Genomic DNA, 6,069 nt, shown 5'->3' on the forward strand with positions numbered 1-6,069 from the left:
TTATTATCAAAGTATTCTCTTTCAAGAATGATAAAGAGAGAATTACCTTCGTTGTGTCAAAAGAGTCTGCATTTATACCTCTTAGCAGAAGTTGTCAGCCACCTGCCAAATCCATCGTTTGGACTGGCTGCATAATCGGTGATACTTTTGTCTGGGCACCCAACCGGGATAGTGATTAGTGATTAGTGACTCGAAGGAGCCGAGTTCAAATCTTGGAAAAGGCATGGATGTTTGTAAATGTATAGCGTCTCTGCGGTATGGTGGCATTCTAAATATGCGGGGTTCCGAAAGTCCTCTCGAGAAGTTGTGGTAGGAGAAGACGAGTGGAAGACCCTCCGACCCGACACCCTTGAGGCGCTCTTTCTCGAAACGGGGGGGGGGGACTGAGCTAAAATCGAGCTGTCACCTACATGGTGCTCAAGGCTCTCGGCAACCACAGGAGAATTTGACTCCTCGCCACGATGAATGCCAAGGGCTTGTGCTGACCATTGTCAGACAAGTGAGATTGGTAACAAGAGCAGTGCTTAAATTGAGCTGGAGCCCACCGGAGCCTGGCTCCGGTACTTCTCAATTTTTAAGATAAGTTACAATTTTAGCCGGAGCGCACCGGAGCCCTAAATAATATGAGCTCCGGTACTTCTTTTTTTATAAAACTGAACCACGGTTTAATTAAACTTAGAATTCTTAACGTTTTAGTTTAACAATAAGCAGACTTTGCAATACTCTAATTCCCTAGAAATACGAACTTATGAGAACGTGAAACGTTCAAGTAAAGTCCCCTCACTCACATGCGGAAACGTTTCCCTTTAAGAAGAGCAATAAACTTGGGGGAGTTTGTTTAGAAACGCGTAAATTTCTCGCCATGCCACCGTATCTAGTGTATTGTTATTGATGCTTGGTGTTAGTTATCCTCGCAGGAAGGAAAATTTGTGTTCTTAAATGTGCGTTAAGTGACAGCGAGTACAATAAGAGTGAAATACTGAGATAAACTACTCAAACACGTCATACACATCGTCTTTCCCACAATATCCACTAATGGGATGAAGCGTAACCAGCAACTTTACTTTCATCCTTAGGAGTCAGATTCAGAACTCATTTTATCCCTGACAGACATCTGCTTGATTTTTATAATTATATCAGCAGAGAGCCGCGGTCGAAGAAAACGTTCTCTCTCACCAAGATTCCCCTCATTTTTTGTTTCCACCCACTCATTCTGTTTTGCCCTGGAATTTTCATCAGCTATACTTCAAGTACATTTAATTTATGTGGTGATAAAAGAACTCCCCCCTACGATCAGAGCTTAAATTGGGACGGAGCCCAACGGATTTCAGCTCCGGTGCATCTTAGTTTTTGTAATAAATCATAATTCTAGCCGGAACGCACCAGAGCCCTGAATAAGAAGGCTGCGGCACTTCTTTTAATTATTAAATTAACTGAATAACAATTTCAGTAGAAATTTTATCTCGAAAATTTTATTTTAACAAAAATAAATTATATTAAAAATTAGTTATAAAATTTCATTTTATCTCTTTACATTTTATTTAATTTTAATTATTTAATTACTCCAATCTTTAATTATTTCAATAACTAATGATTATCTAATAATTATAAATTAAATTATAATTAATTAATTATCTATGATTATCACTTAAATTATAATTGATTAATTATCTATTGGTTATCAATTAAATTATAATTAATTATCTAATAATTATCAATTAAATTACATTTAATTATATAATTATTGATTAAATAGCAATTTATAATCATTAATTAAATACCTATTCATTAATTAAATTAATTTTATAATAATTAACTATTTAATTTTAAAATTATTAATGAGTTTAATGGTCATTTTATTTATTTCTTTACTCTTGTTCCTCTTTGCTGACGGTCTTCCACAGGGTTCCGGCACTTCTAATCTTAGAAATTAAGCCCTGAACAAGAGTAACAACTTTTGTCGGGTTAAACGAAAGGTAATGCAAGACTGAGACAGACAGCTTCAAATAAAAGAAAAGAGTATTTAATGAAAAATTAAATTATTAATATAGTATGTATTACTTTCTGCTCACCTTTCAGGCAACTTTTCTATCCCTTTTTTAAGTATCTGAAAAATATTCCTTTATCACATTTTCGACATCTTGTTTCTGTGGTATTTTCCAAGAAGAAAAAATTTCAGCGATCTGAACAGGTAATAATGAAAGGGTTATGTCTGGACTCTTTAAAAGCTGAAGAAGAATTCCACAATATTCATCTTTTGTCAAGCTATTCTCGCAGCATGAGATTCATTGCTATCCCGGTGAAGAATCGCTTCAAATTTATTGATCGAGGCAGTTTTCTTGATGGTTAAATTTCGTTTTAAGTTATCTGACTGTTAACGCCAATAATCTGCATTAGAACCTAGGTTATTTTATAACAACTCAAAATAAATCCCATATACCGCAACTCGGCGAAGCAAAACCTTCTTTGAGAGCTATCTTGGCTTTTCTGTGAAATGAGACTTCTCTTTTCAGGTCAAATGCTATCTTTTTCATTAGTATAATGAATTTTTTATTCGTCTTAATCAAATCCCTAAAAAGGCTCTACCTCATTTTGTGTGAAAACATTAGTGCAAATCGACACTCATTACTGATGATTTTCAGCTGTAGAAAACTTTCTTAAGCAGGACAACTTTCTTATTTATTTCATTTGATGTATTGCTGTTGACTGTACGCAGTGAAGTCTCTCCGCTATTCCTTTATTATTGCTATTCGATTCTATCATCGCCTTGGCATTAGCATTCGGAGGAAAATAATCCTGGGCATATTGAAAAACTGGCTGATTTTCTACAGCACCTCCAGGCAGGAGGGTTGTCCGCCGAAAACCTCGCGGACGGAAACGTCACGGAGAAATCAACTCAAGAAAAAAACGTCGTGGTACAAAAATTGTAGGAGAAAAGAAAGCAAACAGAAAATATCGCAATTTCTAAAACATCGTGGTTCAAAATGTCGTGGTCGAAAATAAAGCGGTTCAAAAACTTCGCAGTTTTAAAGCATCGTCTTCGAAAATATCGCGGTAAAAAATCGTGGATATTTATCTAATAATAATGGACTTTTTTTTCCAAAATGTCTTAGATGCTTGTAGTTGAATGCGTAGAAGCGATAAATATTTTCATTTTATTGAAAATATATTTTTCTGATCACTGTAATTAAAAAATATTATGCAGGAACCAAACTCGGATTTTAAAATTAAGTTTGATATTCAAAATCATATGTTTATAAATCATTTAAAATGATATATAAAAATGACAAACAATTTGTCATTTAAACACAAAAAATTGTACCTGAAACGTTTCAATCCCTGAAAATAAAAGTCAATGTAATATATGCGCAGTTTTTATCCTTCAAAAACTTGTAGCGTTGCGCGCCTCCAACTTGCACGCAACCAAGAGGTGACTGTGAAAACTGGATAAAAGACAGAGTCTTGTTAAGGGTTTAAGTCCCTTTTTATTCAACGTAATAAATTACAAGTGCGTGCTCTTGACGCTCACAAACTGCACCAACTCGGCGGTCAAATAAAAATAATAACCTGAAAAGAAACTAAAGACAAGACTCTAACTACGAGGCTCTCTAAAAGTAACTAACTCACCGCGTTTTACAATACCGCTGCTAATTCAGAAAACTTGAAGATTACTTGAACGATTAACACTACTTCCAGGCAAGCACACAGGCCGAAACGCGGGTTCTTCAATTTCTGGCCAACTACCTCCGCGCTCGTGAAGTAAGAATATCTCACACTCGAACTCGTTTCCTTTCTATTTAAATCAGAATACTTCCGCTGATAATTTGAATCCTTGCGCGTTCTACTAAAATTTACATACTCTGGCATTGGCAGTTCCAGGGGAAAGTAAGGCTTGACAGGAAAGATAGTTTAAACTTAAAATAAATGTTAGTTAAAATAAATATAAACCCTACATTTGCCGCTGCCAGAATTTGGAAAACTTGGAAGCAGGTCCTACAAACGACCTGTTGTAAGTTTCTCTAATTCTGAACTAACTGTCGAGAACCTCGTTTACACAAAAAAAAAATCTTATGTAACAAATTGTATACTAAAATTCTGTTGATAGTTATAACTCTCTCTTCTTACAGCAACTTTTCCTGGACTTCATCAATCAATCTTGGTCTTTCCTTCCAGCATCTGGAAGGAATAAGTATCAGTATCTTTCTAAATACATTGTAATTTACACTTTCTTGACACAATAAATTTTTTGTTTTTAAACGATTCGTTTTTCTTAGTTATTGCTTACTTCACATTCATTCAATTTTTCAAGCATTAATTTAACTTTACCCTGGCTCTCCACCATGTGTGGTGTCAAACGGGAATATTCGTGTTTTAGTCTTACAACACTTCCCCTAACCACCATGATTTGTTAGAATTCAACGACCAAATAGACACACCTTACTCGACATTCTACAACTCGATGAGCTACTTTAATATTCTTAAAAAATTCAAGTGTAGGTGGAGAACCCTACAAAACACATTCATTCTAACTTCCCCCTCATTCATCTTTAAACATGCAGGCTTTCACTCTAAAGCATGACTTTATCTACAATTTAATACTTAAATTTCGAATTCATTGCTTTTGAGCATTTACTTTTAGCATCTAAAATTTTATGCTTCTAGACTAAATTCTACTTTTACATAACCTTCAAGTATTTACGTACATTTACAAAATTTTAATACATATGATTTTTACAATTTACCATAAAATGAATAAGAGAAATAAATTTTTACTTTACTCATTCTTCGCCAAGCTGGCGGCACTGAAACTAAAATTCTTATTAATACAAGAATACGAAGTTATTTTTATCTTCGGCCAAATTTTGGCTTTAACATAACAGAATTAGTCTTTCGACCAACAGAAAATGCTTGTTTTTAGCTTTTATACTTAAAGAAAATAATACTTTTGCCTTAGCTAAATAAAGTAAAACAAAACTAAGTCTCAACCGAGACATATTGACTTTCGTCAAAACATAGAACTTCGTACTTATACATAACATTTCGGAACAAAAGAGAAAAAAATTTTTATAGAAGGTTTTAACTTATCTTTGAGTTTTCGATGCTTGAAACTCCGTCATTCTTTTTTGGCAATATTGGTCTCAAGTTAGAGGTTTCATGGACGTCAATCTTCTCCTTACTGACCTCCGAGTGTCGTCCACATTAGTTTTTCTTTTGCGTCCTCTACATGCTGGCCTCTTGGCGGAGTAATCGTCTGGTTGTTGGCATTTCCGTTTTTTCCTGGGACGGCTGGTCTTGACGTCCTCCGGTCTGGAGTCCTTCTTGAATTTCTTCTGTTCCTGATATTTTTGTTCCTCCTGTTGCCGTTTCAGTTTCCGGAATGGCGGCCTTGCTGGCACCTGACTCTGTGGCCGTGTGCGCGTTCTCCTTGATGTATAATTTCTCCTGCGATCCGTTGTAAGTGGTGTTTTGCTCTTTACCACGGTTTCTTTACGCGGTGCATCTGTATTCTTGTTTTCCTTAAGCGCTGGAGTTTGAAAGTTATTTTTTCTTTTTGATACCGACGTCCGGGTTGTAGAAGGGCTAGGTCTCTCTTCAGTTCTCTGCTTCTTGGGTGGTGGAATAGTTATTGTTATTTCTGGACCTTCTACTTCGTTTAGACTTGAGTCCTGCAAGAAACTTTTAAGGATTTCAAAATCATTTGGATTATAGTATTTTTTCACCTGGTCGGGACTTGCTTTACAGATTTTTCCTCTCTCATTCTTAAGATATAATACTACTCCTTTGATTTCCTGAATTACATAGGGACCTTCAAATTTTGGAGCTAGCTTTGCCGTAAAATTGTCTGGGGCACTTGATAAAGAAAATTTCCGCTTCAATACTTTATCCCCAACTTTAAAATCTGCTTCACGGCGTTTTCTATCATAATATACTTTCTGCCTATTTCTTGCCGTATCCGAGCTTTTAAGCGCCTGATCAATCAGCTTTTGCAGATCTTTTTGTTTAAACTCCTGTTCTCTTTGTTGCACAAAGAATAATTTATCTAAAGGCGTAATTAATGTTCGGCCTAAA

The sequence above is a fragment of the Stegodyphus dumicola genome, chromosome 2, assembly GCF_044657685.1.
Source record: "Stegodyphus dumicola isolate Sdum_Otavi_A_Nest chromosome 2, ASM4465768v1".
Taxonomy (NCBI): Eukaryota; Metazoa; Arthropoda; class Arachnida; order Araneae; family Eresidae; genus Stegodyphus; species Stegodyphus dumicola.